This window comes from Vidua chalybeata, chromosome 7 (assembly GCF_026979565.1).
Source record: "Vidua chalybeata isolate OUT-0048 chromosome 7, bVidCha1 merged haplotype, whole genome shotgun sequence".
Taxonomy (NCBI): Eukaryota; Metazoa; Chordata; class Aves; order Passeriformes; family Viduidae; genus Vidua; species Vidua chalybeata.
Window position 1 is genome coordinate 31,362,716 of NC_071536.1, and position 16,693 is coordinate 31,379,408.

Genomic DNA, 16,693 nt, shown 5'->3' on the forward strand with positions numbered 1-16,693 from the left:
CAGCGCCGCTACCGCAGTGCCCCGGCGCGCCGGTGCTCAGGGGGCGCCCGGCCCCGCCGTGCCCCGCGCCGGGGGGCGGCCGCGCATCAGCGCCGGGCGCGGCCGCGGAGCGCCCCGAGCGGGCACGCTCTGCCCGCCCGCCCCGCTCCCCCCGCTCCGCCCGCCGTGGGCCGGCCCGCCGCCGCCAGCAGGTGTCACAGCCGCTCCCGCCGGCCCGGGAGAGACCATCCGCGCCCCCGCCACGGGGGCGTCGCTGCCGGCTGCGGCGGGGCCGCGCCGCCGAGACCGCCCCGCGACCGCCCCGCGGGGACCGGCTGCCGCCGCCGCTGCCCCGCCGCCGGCGGCAGAAAGCACCAGAGGGGCTAAAGGGAAGGAAAGGGTGAAGGCAGCCCAGCTACGCTGCTCGCTTGCTGGAACGCCTCTGCTGCCAGACAGCTCCGGACTTGGCGGCAGGGCAGGAGCTGTCCCGCCGCTGTCCAGCCCCGCCGCTGTCCAGCCCCGCCACGGCGTTTCAGCAGCGAGCGGCCAAAGGCGCATCTCCCCGGCTCTGCCGGAAGGAATTTTGCCAGCCCCGGACTGGGAGGCTCGGTATGGGGCATCACAACCCTGGTTTGCACCAAGACACTCATCTTATGAATCCCAAGGTTTTGAAAGGGGTTCCAAGGACTGTTTTAGCTGAACTCAGCATAGGAGGCCCTGATATGGAACTAGAAAATACAAGAACATCAGAGAAGACCATAGGAATCCAGTTTACCCTGTGTCCCAAAGCCATATCATCAGGTAGCTTCAAGGGGTGTTCTATGTAAGGATGAATGAAGGAGGCCATCTCTAATTTGATTCTAACCATCAAGAAGTAAATGGTTGAACTGTGAAGACAGATGACTCAAGGCAGTGACCACAAGCCTTTGTAAGAGAAAAGAACCCAAGCAGGTGGAACGCCTAGGCTTGGGCTGGGCTGCTTGTTAATTCAGGTTGGTTTCACACTCCAGCACCCAGGAGGATGGAGAACACAGGACTGTCTCCATGCAGGAGATGGAGTGCTGGGATGGGAACATGTGGCTGGCAGGAGAGAGAGCCCCAGCACTCTTAGTCAGCCTGGGTCTCAGGAGGCTGCAAGGTAGAAGGAAAGCTGTCAGCACATAGTGAGAGGAGCTTTTGATCATTTTAAATATATTTTGCATCAAACCTCACAAGAAAGGTCAATTCTGACTGGATGGTGAGCATAATTAATAGCAGTGACAGAGATCTAAGATTTCAGCCTATGGTGGGAACTGTTTAAAAAGGGACAGGAAGATGACATGGGACTGAGGAACTACATAACAGGCAGCCACAGAATAGAGAGAACTAAGTGTTTCCACCTTCCACTATCAGCCATCACTGTGTTGACTCCTCTACAGTCAAGGGGCACAAAAAAACCCAAGCAAATGAACTTTGCAAGCACCTAGACAAAAACTAGATGATGACTAATAGCCACCATTAATTTGTCAAGAGTTTGTCACATCAAACAAACTTAATTTCTTTCTTTAATAGGCTAACGAGCCTGTCAGTAGGAGAGCAGTGAATGTCACTTAGATTGACTCACAAGGGCTTCCAGCACTGTCTTCCAGGTCAGTTTCATCTGGTAGAGAAAAATATCATCTAAGTAAAACTAAAAGAAGTATCCACAAAACTGTTTCTCCAGCATCATTTCCATTTGCTCCTGCCAGTACTGGCAGGGCAGGTGTTGAAGGAAGGAGCCAAGGTCAGGGAATGCACAGCAGCACAGACATGTAGCAAGGAGAATCAGAAGTGTGGCAAGCACATGCTCTAAAGGAAAACAGAAAATAACCTGGATTAGTTAGTCTTAAGGAAAGAAAACATGGAAACATATGGAACATATGAAAACTATGTTCAAATGTTTAAAAGGTGCCAGCAAAGAATGAAAACATTCTTTGATTATTGTCTAAAACTCTATCTGGAGTGATACAAGTATAATTGGTGATGCCTAGAGTAGAACTGTCTAAATTAACTGCCTCTTTTTGTTGCTGACTTTATGATCCCTCTCCAGCAAAACACTGAGGGCCACCACACAGTCCCCTGCATGAGACTCAACTAAAAGATTGTTCTTGCCTACACAGCTGCTTTCTCTCAGATCAGGAATCAGCAGTTCCTGTGCTTCTCTTCACACCATCTCTTCCCTTACCTCTCCCTTTTACATATCTATTTTCTCCCTTGTAATTCATTATTTCCCATCCCTGCTGCTGTCAGCCCTGTCCCTTTATTTCCTTGCCCTCTGCTGCTGTCTCTTTTTGTTTAACATTTGCACCATGCAAAGGAAAAGCAAGAAAGGGCTGCAAAGGTGGCATCTTGTGCACTCCCATGCCTATTGCTCTGCTTTACCTCCAAGAGGCTGCAAGCCTGCCTTCATTGCCAAGCCTGCCTTTGTTTTGGCTGCATTCTGTTGCACTTGGGGTCTTGTTTGCACTGAGCAATGTGTAACACAGGGAGACTCAGATTTTGCCTGTGGCCTCTAGGTGCTACAGTAATACAAATAATAAGTCTTAGAAGCAGACATGTTCTGATTCATGCTATTTATGGCACAGGTCTATTGCTACTCAACTAATTATTGGGCCCTCATCAAAGCTGAAGAATTCTAATGATTTAGGATTTGAATAGGCATGTTTCAATCAAGATTACTTTCAGCTTGTTTTCAATAAGACCCATTGTGATGGAGTTCCACTGTTAATCAAGAAGGAAAAAGACATCAGCAGTCATTCAGCTGAAGCTTGGTTATTCATTAACAATATATTCACTGTGAGGTTTTATCACTTTAATGGACTGAGATATGCAGCACAAGTTTCACAAAGGTTGTGCATGCTGGGTTGAGTTTTCATAAACAATTAGAATTATGGGAAGCAAGTATTTTTGGGGTAGGACTTCAGAAACTGGCTGTATATACAATGATTCTTATCTACAGCTTCCTAAAATCAAGGCTAAGACTCTTACTTACATCATACAATCTCAACTTTTATCATTATTTTTGAATGTTGGCTCATTGGTTTATAGTATTGATGCTTTGGTGATATTTAATTAATTCACCAGTTTTCAGGAATGCCTACACCAACTTTTATTTAGGTCTTTTTTAGCAAATTACTGTTTAAAGGTCATTTGACTGGCCTGTATAAAGGAACAGACCTTTTACAGCCGTTAATAATACGTATCTTTAAAACTGGAGCCTGGTACTAAAACTGCTGCCATATGGCTGAAGCAATTAAGTTGTATGGTGTTTATAGTGGTTCCTTGTACCATTTTCACCCAAACATCTCATGGTATCACCAGGGAAAGCACCTAAGGCTTGGGTGAAATAGCTGCAGAAAGCAATAGAATTATGGTCTGAGTCAGTTCTTTTACATTAATTCACCTTTCAATGGCAAATTTATGTTACAGACTCCTTGTAACTTCATCCATCTTCACACACGAGATTTGGGTGCATGAGTCCAAACACAACATGATTATTTTACCTTCCACATAAACTGAATATCAGCTCCATTGAGTATTATCCAATCCTTTCAGCTCGCAGCACACCATGACTCAATCACACATATGTTGTGTTGACACAGCAGACTAATGTGCAGTAAAAATTTTGGACAGGCAGCCAGAAAGCCAGGAAACTGTTTGAAAAGTAAAGGGGCCAGACATATGTGCAAAAAGAATACAGCAGAGGATGCCACATGTAAGGGGAATTCTCCCTTTTCTCCCTGAAGAAGCCCTGGTGGTTTGTCACTCCCCTGGCCTATCACCCTTCAGGGTGATGCTGGGAGCATGCCCAGGTGCCAAAGGCTGCCCCTGTGCCAGGGGTTAATCACTCCAGAGCCCTGGGACATGGGCTGGGAGCTGCAGGGTCTGAGCTACAGTACAGACAGAGAACCTGGTGATGATAAAGTCCTGGTGATGAAGGGATTTCACTGCCTTGTGTCACGCAGATGCTGCTCTGTACCAACCACCATGAAGAGGCACAGCATTACTGGCACAGTGCAGGTCCTGGCCCTTCCCCTGGCAGAGAGCTTTGTGTTCTCCTGCTGCTCCAGTGGAGGGCTTTCAAAGAACAAACCTGCATCAGTTTTGTTTTCTGCATATTTTATATAGCCCTCTTTACTGTGCAATTGCAGTGAAGGTGTAAATACTACCTGTTTACAAGCATTCCCATAAAAATAAGAAGCCACTTATATAACCTTTACATCCAGCTGAGCCATTCCTACAAAGAGTGTTGGGTTTTTTGTGATCAAGTAAATTAGTCAGAGCACCAAGTCTGATAGAATTCAAGAAGAGTTTAGACAATCCCCTAGGGCACATGGTGTGACTTGGGAATGTCCTGTGAAGGACCAGGAGATGGATTTGATGATCCTTGTGGGCCCCTCCCCACTCAGCTTATTCTGTGATCCTGTCATTCTGTGATTCTGTAGTTGAGATTAAAAGACTGTCAATCACATCTAGCCAAGAACTTCAGCATTCAGACTCTTAAAACTGAGGGAAAAAGACTCTCACCATATCATCCACAGCCTCTGTGTAGTCCAGCTGATGGAAGCTGCAAGGTCATAGCTTGAGAGCTTGTCGATAGCTTTTTCAAATCAAATCTTATGAATAAACTCTGATTATTGATTTCTGATTCATTTTAAAGCTCTGGCAACTGGGCTAAAAAAAAATCCTTGAAATTATAAAGGTGAATTTAAAAATCAAACTAATGTTACCAAAACCCAAGAAAAGATAAGATGATTGTTCCTGACTTGTGTTTTAAGTGGATTTGTGGGCTTGCAAAAACTAAAGACAGTTCTCTAGAAGAAAACCACTCTGAGTCACATAAAACTGAAAAACAGACAGATTGTGGTTTTGTACAGAATGCTTTTAAATTATGACTTTAAATAACTGAATATTTGAACTTTGCTTCTTAACAAATTCTTTGATAGAGGGAAAATTCCAGGCACCTTCTGCATTTAGAAACACATTTCATTCTAACTCCTACTTCAGTGAAAAGCTATTTTTTTTGTGAATAAATTGTATTCATGTTTTTCTTTCCTTGTCTTGTTTTAGACAAAACAATCAATGCAAACTCTGAGTTAATACAAATAAATGCAAATATATTCCAGCAGGAAAGTTACAAGACTTATTAAAATACACATGCAAATATTTCAGTGAAAGTACAGAGAACAAGACCAAGTACAGACAAAAATAACTCTCATTATCCAACAAACAGCACATTCTAACCATAGTTTAAAGTTCACAGGGCAGGCCTAACCTACTCCCAAAGGCTCTATGGAGCAACTCTATCCAAATGTATTAGTGGAATTTAAATCCTAATGGCAGCTTCCAGAAAAAGATCCAGATCTCACAAGCAGTTCACTAACATGAAACAGCTATAATATAATATAAATCTACTCATGCTTATCACTGACACAATTTTTACTCAAGAAAGCAATTATACAAATTATGGAATAGGCTGGGAAGAGGCAAAACTAGATCTTAGATTTTGAGACATGCATTTCCCATACTCTGACCATTGCACTGTATCTTTAATCTGGTAAAAGTTACTCTAAGAGCTCCTCAGCCATGAAAATCTGTTACAGCAGAGTTTGCAAGAAAAAGCTTTCAGCTTACTTTGTAACTCTTAAGACACACCTAAAACTGAGGGAGAAAACAGTACAATTTGTACTCAGGATCAGCCTATACAGTGAAAACCATTAAGGTTCACACCTGTAAAATGCTCCTAATAAATGTATTTGTAGTAAATTATATGAATCCAGAAATACAGTGTAATCATATACTTGCAAATCTGTCAACATTTTACAGATTAAATATGTTTAAATTTGGTCAACAAATGACTGGCCTGGGAACTTGGAATTTCCCTATTAACATAGGTATAAATCATAAATGTGTCTAGAAAAAGCAAAAAGATTACTAGAGTAGCCTCATGGTAAAAACCATAAATGAGAGGATGATTTCTTTTTCTCCTTGATGGTTGCCACACGGCTGTTTCTCAAAGAACTTCATCATGCATGGATATTCAGTGACAGCAAAGGGTTCCCTGAGGATCCTCTGGCAGTGGTGAACAACTAAAAATTACCCAGATTGAATCGTTAAATTAATTTCAGACAGAAAGAAAACATTCCAGTATCAATAGAAATTATCTTCTCTTATTCTAAAATCTTGTAAGAATTATAGAATTCCCTTGACTCTTTTGATCAAAATTCATTTTTGTAGGATGAATTTCCTCTTAAGTATTTTCTATCCAGCTCTAAGTCACTCTACAAATAAACCAACAAGCCTCATGAAGCTGACAGTGATTAAACACTAAATTTCTATTGAGAATTTTTTTCATTTGAAACAGAGATATGACTACATGTATTTACATTATGATGACAATTACAAAAATCTTCTAACACTGCACAGTTTGGGTTTAAAAATGACAACTCCACTGGCCACCATTATTCTTGGATGCCTTAAAACATTGAGGGGAAACAGTGGAGAACAGCAGTGCCTGTTCTCTGTTCAATACCCTTAATTCTGATTAGCAGTCACTGGATAGAGCGGTTCTTAGCATCCCAAAAGACTCATGACTACATCAAAGGGAAGGAGAAGAGGTTTTGTGTAAAACTGGACACCTGAGCTTTTCTCCATGCTGTTACTGCAATATGAAATGGAGCTGTCACAGAACTCTTGCTAAGAGCCTGCTCATCGACTGCAGATGTTACACAATGAAGGGCATCAAACAGTTGTACAATAATACATGCATCCATTATCCAAGATTTGTGTAATACCTTTTCTTTCCCAAAGGATCTGAAAATGTTTTACAAACTGATATACAAATTATCCACACAGAAAGTTATTCATCCATCAAGGAAACACAACTACAGCCCAAGGCAAAGCAGAACAACTGTGTGAATACACACACACACAAAAAAAAAAAAAAAAAAAAAAAAAAAAAAAAAAAAAAAAAACTTTAGTAAATGAAGTATTCTCCAGTCAAAGCTGTGAGGAAAATATTAAGTATACAATATATGAGTATACAAGACTTAGGAAGAATTTTGCTTTTATAATACAAATTCTTCAATAAAATACTGTAGGAACTCTCTTGGACATTGGCAGTGGCATCATTAAGTGAAATAAGCAAAGAATATTAAGTATAGCAATAAGTTCTAAGACTAGTTTATTGCATGTCTTCCTTCATGTTTCCAATTACTGGTGCCCCATTAAAAAAAAAAAAATCTGTTGATGTAGTCTATCCCAGAAACAGAAGTATCTAAAAAAGAGCGGAATAATTAGAAGAAGACAGTACCTTAGCAATAGTCTACTCAATTCCTATCAGCACAAGTTAATGCAACCAAGCATTTCCAACACAAAAAACATCACCCCAAATAAACTCAGCATTTAGACTCATTGTGGCTGAGCTCTCATTTCGGTCCTAGTTGTAATTATGGTGACCAGACATTTCATTTGGATCTCATTCTGTGACTTTTCAGTTTGGCAGTCACTTCAGCACTTCTGCTCAATAAAGAAGGTGGCAGAGATACTTAAGGGTACTTGAAGTCATGGAGTGTGATTTGAGGCAAAAGAGAGCTCTTTCCCTTTCAGTACTGGTACCAAGAATCTCTAATTAGAAGCAAAGTGTGTAAGGAAAAATGCAGACAGTGGGGAAATGCAGCTGAAGACTTAGAAGGAGATATTGAGAAGTGTTTCAGAAAGTTTGGGATTATTTTTAACTTTGAGAACTGGGCACAAACCTCAGACTTCCCAAGTGTGCTGACAGTGTCCTTTCAGGAGACTTACACAGGACCACATATTGACACACAGGTACTTTGATTCCAAATAAATATCTAAAACCCAGCCTCAGCATCATTACTCATCTGGGAGCTACATTCAAAAACCCTCTTGAGGATTTCAACAGGCTATTGGGCAGGAGAGGCAGATAAAGAATTGCTGATGCTTCTAACCCTGGAGAATCTAGGAGGTTTGAGAAAAATAAAATGCTATTAAGGAGAAGAACTATCCTTCACATTGCACCCCTAAGCTTGGCTGGTACAGTGAAAAAATCACAGAGATGGGCAAAAAAAAGGTGATATTATAAAAGTCTGAAACTCTAAGGCCAGTTATTTGTTTGGGAAATTAAAGCAGAATTATAGGAAAGGAAAAAAGGGAGCCCCCAATTAAGTATCTACGGTAGTGATATGTAAATGACATGAAAATGCAAAACAGCTGCAAGAGGTTGAAATTTTTGCACAAGGTCAACAACGGAAGCAGCACTAGAGCATTAATGGGATGTGCTATGGAACTGGGATTTTGCTGTAAAAGGGCAATAAATTGTTCAAGAGGAGCAGGACAAGGGAAGAGGGAGGCGTTGCCTCTGTATCAGTAACGCCTCTGCTGGTTCTGAAGTCTGCAGTTCCACCAGCCAGAGGGAATTAATGTCTCCTTGAATGACTGCATAAAGATAAAAGGAGCCATGACTAGGGGTGCTGTACTGCAGGGAGTCATTCTTTCCCTCTTTAACCTTGAAAATCAAGCACAAGCCCCAGGCTCCATAAACATCCTGAGATTCATGCCTATGTATCAATGGGAGTAATGTGCAGATGCACCCTCAGGATGGATCAGGCAGCAGGAAGGATTTTTATTATACAGTTTATGTCAACTTTCTGAACACACCAGGGACAGTATTTTGTCTTTCAAAAGGAAGGAGAAATCACCAGGGAAATAGAAGGAACATAAAAGAACTGGTTAAGAATCTAAAGTTGTAAAGTTATTCCAATGAGAAGATTAGGAAAAAATGAGAGAAAGGTGAAAGGGAGAAAATCAAAAGCAAACTTCAAAAGAAGAAGGAGAAAAGGTATAAGGCTGATGTTTCCAATACTCCTGTCACACAAAAAAACCCTGAGGCTAGATACTTAATTAACTATATGCTCACCAATTATGAAGACCAGAACATGTAAATAAAAATATAAAGGAAATAAACAAATAGATAAATCAACATCACAATCAACAAATCAGCCTTACTTAGAAATATTTCAGGCTTCAGCCATCTCTGAACTATTTAAGAGAAATCTCTGAGAAGTTCAAAAAGATAGGGTAATTCTGCTGGATTGGAGAATGGCAAAAACTCTAAAGAAGAGGAAAATAAAGTACACCCAAGCAGCTTAGTTGTTAGGTCTCAGAAAAGGAAAAAAATATATATACCTAAAAAACCTAGGTTTACAGACAAAAAGGTGATAAAAAAGGCCAGCATTAATTTATCCTGACAAGGTAATATCCAGCCCATCTCGTTTCACTCAACCAACAAACTAGGCATAATCAGGACAAAGTGCTGCAAGCCTTCAAGAACAATACCACATGATTTTCTTGTAAGAAAATTAGATTTAGATGAAATTATTGTTGCACAGCTGTTTGACAAGCTGTGTGAAATGTCAGTTCTTAATACTGAATTGTCAAAAGGGGAAGTATTTTCAATTAGGAACTCTCAGGGACTTTTCGTGCAAGTCCATCACTATTCATCACTACTTCAGCTCTTGGAGTGTTCTTACAGACAGTTAAGAACAGAATCAGAATTGGAAACAGGCTGTACAAGTGATCCAAAATCAACAACGTGAAACTCAATCAAGAAGTGTGTGAAGTGCTACCCACACAGAGCTGAAATCTGTGCAGAAAAGCAACAAGAGGATGAAGTACAGCCCAGAACCAGCACAGAAGCATTGTCCCATATTCCATCTTGCAGCGACAATCATAAAATCATGGAACTTCCTGAGCTGGAAAGGACCAACAAGGATGGAGTCCATGACCCATGAGCTAAACAGGACTCAGCAGGGCTGATGCTGTTACCCAAAAACCACTTCTCAGTCCTGGGAGAGACAAAGAGCAGGGCTTATATATATGCCAGTAAAACCAATATTTGATCTGATTAATATTGATCTTGTGGGTCTGTTGTTAATTTTCATCACTGAGCTACAAAAAAAAAAAAAAAAAAAAAAAAAAAAGGTGGGTGTGGAGCAACAAGAGGAGTAATTAAGAAAGATCTGAGGAGTAGTTAAAGAAAAAAGATTTTTTTTTTTTTTAATCAAGAGAAAACACAATTAGATTTAACTTCCCTAAATCTGGTTAATCTCCCAGTATATGAAAAAGTGTTAAAAGATAGTGGACACTTGGGGTTTTTTCAAAAGCCTGTTCTGGAGCAAGACAAGCATTTTCACTACAGAAACCAGGAATGCTTCAGAAGCATGATTCTTCCTGATGATCAGGAATTTCCCTCATTACCAACTGGATCTGAATTGCCCAGGTACTACCAGAGGTGGTTTTCAGGCACTTCAGGGAAGGGGCAAGAAGAATTTGAGGATTTCCTTTAAACCCTCAGTTTCCAGGTACTTGGCATTCCCTTCCCTTTCTGTCCCACACTCATCTCTGCATGGCAGCAGGGTTCAGGCCTGAATTCACTTTTCAGCCACCCAGACTGCTGTATAAATAAACCCAATGACACTTCACCACATACCTGAAATTAAGCACTTGCTTAAGTGCTTTGCTCAACAGCAATATACTTTAAGTACATACTTTAAAACTCTGCAAACTGTGTCTTTATAGCTTTCCAAAGTCATTACAACGGTGACATGGGTCTAAATTATTGCTACACCGGAATGTAACTGCCTTCTATAAGAAATAGACCTGGAAAAGGGGAGAAGAATGCAAAAGAAGACTGCTAATCTTCATTTTCTACCTTCACATTATTTTCAGAGCAAACTGATGAAAATTATAGACTTCTGCATAGTCCTGTTCTTAGAGAAATCAATCATGCTGCCTATTTTATCTTCAGTCACATTCACCCAAATATAGGTGACTGCTGGTTGTAGCCCATAGACACATGGGAATTTAAGAACAAGCTCTTTACACCTGATCAAATCAGCTTTATGCAATGTACTCAAATGTAATTTTAAAGCAGAATGAATGGGAGGACTTTCTAAAGATTTGATGATTTTCAACCAAAATTAACCCCAAAAAATCACTAGATGGTTGCCCCGATGCTACCAGATATGACTGGTCTCAACAACTTTTTTTTTTTTTTTCAGAGAAGAGAGATATCCATTAGTCCACATGCTTTCATATTTTCTTGTCTGGATCCCTTTTCCACTCCTATGAAACATATCCTTATTTTGACCCTTGGGTTCACACACTGACAGGTATTTCAGGTTAGTCGACACTTAGCTGTCTGATCAAAAGACCTTCAACAAAAGACAACCTCTGAGTTTGCTTATACATAGCAGGTAAAAGACACTGCAGGACTGTAATTTACTATATTACCTGTCAGTATGTACAACCTTTTTTGTTTTAATTGCATACTTTATGGTATGCTTAAACTGTGTTTAATTACTTGCTGCAGAGTGAAATCTTCACAAGGTTATTCTGTATCACACCTTTCAGCTTGACTTTATTTAAAGGAGATGTCTTATTATCTTCCTAATCTTGAAGCACAGTCTACCATGTGAAGAAAATCATATTTAAACACAAAGATTTAGACACTATTTTTCCGGAAATCTGTCAGCATTGGATTTTCATGGAAGGAAAGATAGGAAGGGAAAGTCTTTATCTAAAAAACAGACTGTCAGAAAATTATTAGTAATTCTTAGTGTTCATACAGTCACTGTTAAAAGTGACATTATCAGTGACGTGTCATCAAGAAGAAGAATTGCAAAGCCACAAAGAAGACAAAGTAATTTGCAAAAGCACAGTAGCCATCACAATGATGCCAAGATAGCTTTAAATGATAGAAATTCTATGTATGTTCATGCACCAAAGAGTCTAAAATACCACTGGGGTCAGGTCAAAATTTGACATAATTTTGAATACATTAATGACATTTAATGACTAAAAATCAGTGTTTGATAACACATCCAAAATTATTTATTTCCCACTGAGGACTTGTCCTTGTTTATCATTTCTTGCCCTATAATTAAAAAAAAAAATCACAGTTCTAACAGAAACAACTATCCACTGCTTCATTAAACATGAACAGTTTGAAGTCACATTTTGGAGTGGTTAATGAAATGGTTTCAATAGGCTTTACACCACCTTATCCAACAGCCACAACGTTCTACAACATTTACCCCTTAAAGGAGAAAGAAATAATTCTGAATAATTCTGGTTAATTTTGTTCCTAGGGTCTACTCTGGACAACGATCACCAAAAGTAAAGCATTTTCCAGACTCCTGCATTTCTTCAGGGTAACTCAGTTAGCTCCAGCCTCAGCCAGCATAACTTGGGAAGCAACAGTCAAATATTCAGACACTGACACACAAAGAGAATCTCCAAATCCTGCCAGCAAATGGTATTTTGCATCGGTGCTTAGGTCAGCTTTCAAATGCAGAATTGGGAACTTCATTACAACAGGGACATTGTAAGCTATGAATGTTAATTGACTGAAACTACTCAGATTAAAGGGGCCTCCAGCTCTCCTCAGGTTTGGGTAAACAATTCCCAGTTTCAAAGTGCATCACTGAAGCGTTAACTTGCAGTGCTTCATCTGGAACCACCTGACAAGAAGTACAGTGGCAAATGTGCAAAAAGTGGATTTTTAAAGCAGAATTATCAGATTTGGAGGCTCAGCAGTCAGTAAGTCTGGGAGCTGGACCTGGCTTCCTGCCTTTGCAGCACTGGCATCTCTGGGACACCAGGAGTGTTTTACAGCCTCACATCCTGTTCCACCTCCAGAGCTATGGCCAAACAGACACCTAATCACTGATTTTCAGACCAAAAGACAGAATAGGTGTGAAGTTCTTTCATCTTCCTAATCTCCACATAAGACAATCCACCCCTCAAAACAAAAAGAGGAAAAACATGGGAACAAAACATTCTGAATTTACGTATTTTCCTCCTGTTAGTGCTCCTGAAAGAATACTACATTTATTAAACCTTTCTTAAGAGCTTGTCAAGTAGAGCAACAATTACATTTGAAAATAAGGCTGCAGATTTCAGGATCAATTGTTGAAGTTTTGTTAGCATTGTTCTGTTCTAACGTGACAAGTTGTTTGCTGGGTTGGCCTCCGTGGCACTAAAAGGTGCCCATTTTTGCTATAGCTCACTTGTTTCTCATTCCCAGAGAATAAAGAGAACAAGCTATCTTAGCCCTTCACAAGATCTCCCCAGTGAGTGTCCCAGTGAATGAGTGCTTCTGTTCATTTTGTGGTATTACAAATGCCAAATATTGAGCCTGCTTTGCTGTTCTCCTGCATTTTTTGCAATCATTGACATCTCTGTAAAACAAGCAACATATACATTCATGGTAACTCTTCCTGTGCCTTCTGAAAGGTGTAAACAAGGGGATAATCAAGCCCACAACCTAAGGTTATTATTCTTCCCAAATTGCTCGATTAACTTCTAGCTTCTTTCTATCCTTGAAAAGTATTGCTTGCTGGTAGAGAATTCTAATTCAAATTTAAAAAAGGACAACAAAAGAGGAGCAATCCAGTCTTTTGGTAGCATGTAAAAAATATCAATAATTTTATATTTCCATATAAAGATCTCATTAACATAGCTCAAGCTTTATAAAAAGATGACAGAAAAGATAAATAAAAAAGATAAAACCTACTGGGGAAACCAGCACCTACCACAAGAAGAACAGCAAATCCTAATAGTGAGAGCAGCTACCAACTTCTTGTACAGGACGTATTATAGGGTGTGAAAAAGGAACATTTATTTTCTAAGCAAATTCCAAGGCAAAAGGCAACAGAAAAGCAGCATTATGTGGATGAAGCCTTTCCACACCGTTGTAAAAAATAGACTATATCAGCTCACTGACAGCAGCCACAATGTATGACCATAGAGCAGTAATGATATGCTCTAGGTAAACCCAGCTCTCCATGAAAGATGCATGCCATGGATTTTTATCTATGGGAAAAGCAACGTGCAACAAACAAACTGAATGCATAAATCTCCAAAGACCCTGAAAATTTGGAAAGCATCAGCAGAGGCAACATGTAGAAACAATGAAACAATGAGTCCAAATGAGTCATTCATCACAACAATGCCATTAAATCCTAAGAAAGGGTGACAGCACCAAAAGACTTTATTTGAGAGCAATTCTAACTTCCTAAAAAGATTTAATAAATGGTGATTTGACAATAAGATGAAATTAGTACCACGTACTACAACCTTTAAATAAACCTGCCAAAAATCATAAGTTTCCAGCACTACTGCACGAAGGAATACCTGTAGGGATGTACATGGTGAGCAGTGTATTTTTGCCCTGACTTTAATGGAAACAACTCTCTCTGTGGACATCATTATGGACAAAGATGTGTTACATATCAGTCCATGAAAGGGGGTGGGGTTTAACCATCCTTTCACTTCTGAAAAGAAGGCTAATAGTCACACATTTTCATGACCAGTCTCAACAGACTGAGGCAGAACAGAGAAGAGAGAAATTGGAAGCTAGAACATGAGATAAAACAATGTATCTGATGAGCTGTGATTTCATTTCAAAATACTGACAACAGTGGACTTCTGATCAATGAAGCTGCTCCAGGAAATCAGCCTGAAACTACCACTGTTGGCACAAAAAGCTAATAGAGCCTGTCTCCAGCCAAGATAAAATAATTCTGTGTTTATTTATAGTGACTCTTAAATTAGTTACTGAATGCTCAAATCACGGGAAAGGAAATAAAAAAGATGCATTTGGTTTTCTTGCTCTTGCCTGAAGATACAGAATGTCACATGGGATAGATGTGATGTTCATCCTATAGACATGCAGGTGGGGTTCCTTTTATGAGAGAAAATGCTCTGTTTCATTACTCTAAACCAACAGATACACTGCAAGATTTTCTAGGAATGGGTAAAACCCACCATCAATAGAACCAGACTATATAAGAAATAATTTCTGAGTGTTTTTTAGTCTAAGGGAGTAAGTAAAATCATAACAGTTGACTTCTTGAGACACAGCCAAAAATATTTGTAAAATATTTGTTGTATCTGTAGTATATCATCTGCTCAGTGAAATTACAGGTTCACAGGTAAAGTTTGTCAGAGATGGCAAACTTCATTCCCTTCAGAGGAAATCTTATGTAATCAACCCAAAATACCAAAATATAGTAGCAAAAGGCCACACCTTGATCACTGTAGGTTTGAGAATGATGCAAATTTTGAAAGGGCTTGAGCTAAATAAACATTGTGCAATTTGTGCATGAACTCCAAGTAGTAACTTCAGACCTTTGCTTTCTCTCTTTACTGTGCCCCTCTGTGCTTCTCTTTTACGAGCCCCTCCAGGACTTGTGGCACTCCTACATGTAGGGGCCATTTATTAAAGAGAAAAGAAAAGCAACTATTTCCTTCTAAATTACTGCTTGGTCATAAACACACTGCAATTCTTCAACATAATTTAATGGTCTTATTAAAGTTAAAGGAAATGGCTAATTGTGTGGGTAATGTTTTTAGTTGTGTTTTATTAAATAATGTTCAGTACTTATCTCCAGATGAATTAGGTAAGCACATAAACAAACCACAGTAATTTATATCATCCCAATATGAAAAGAAAGAAGAAATCAGAGATCATTTATTAAGACAGAACATCCCTGTGAACCCAGAATCACAAATGAAAATACTTTCACACCATTTAAATCAGATACAGTGCTGATGTCACATAATGAAGACAAAGACTCAAAAAGGAGCCTGAAACATTCTATTCACAAAGTCATTGTGAAGTGACCATAAATGATAGAGAATATGTATTCCCTTTTTAGGTATACTAATCTTAATCAGATGATTATGGTTTCTTGCTTCCAAACAGGTTGATTTATCCAAGGGGACACTACAAAAATGAATAAATATTTCACAAATTTTAGTTTTCAAGGACAACTTTTAGTGCAAATGTGAGCATAACAAGTTTAAACTCATCAAAACTTTATTTTTCAAAACCCGTTGTGACATCAAAACAGTTGTCACAGCCTTGAAACCATGCAGACACCCTTCAGAAACCAAATCCTGATTTTCACCTCTTTCCTTCCTGTCCCCTCTTCTTTTTTTCTCCCTCATATACACAGCACAAGCTCTCAGTCTAACACACTTTCCTTTAGAAGGGGTAGGATTTTTAAAACCAAGGTTTTAGTACCAGGCGTACCCTGAAAATTCAGATCCAACATTTTACAAAACAGGATAACATGAGGTAATAGAGATGGGCATAAAGCTCACCATCCTGTCTGCATCTTCTGTGCTGAGCAAGTTTCAGTCATATTTACTGTAATGGGCTTCAAACTTCACCAAAAAAATTCCCAAAACCTCTTTTGGTTTTGAAATTAATTTCCCACACACATTTCTTCCTAGAAACATGTTGATCTTCCCCAAGATTTTGTTAGGGTAATGGAAAAATGTACTATTAGTCATAGAGATCTCATTAAAAAATAACTTAAAAGGATGACAAGATGCAATCTCACTATGATTATTTAAATTTGGAAATATAATGGGACTCTCTAAGTGCAAAACCAAAAAAGAGCTAAACGAGTCAAAATAAAAACATTGTCTTAGCAACTTATTTTTACTTAACTGGAACAAATAATTACATTTGAGAAAAAAATACTTCTAGAATTGTTACAAAAAAAGGACATATTCCTATTGAAATTATTTGGTTCCAACAAAACTGCATTTTCTGATTAAAAATTGTCATTTAGAAACATTTCACTCAGTCATTCCTAGTTCAAAA

At 39.4% G+C, this 16,693-nt stretch overlaps 1 protein-coding gene across 1 annotated transcript in view; it reads right to left on the minus strand.

Moving 5' to 3' along the window:
• DPP10 (dipeptidyl peptidase like 10) overlaps nucleotides 1-16,693 on the minus strand; it is a 440,873-nt gene that overhangs the window by 244,793 nt on the left and 179,387 nt on the right. The window lies entirely within an intron of this gene.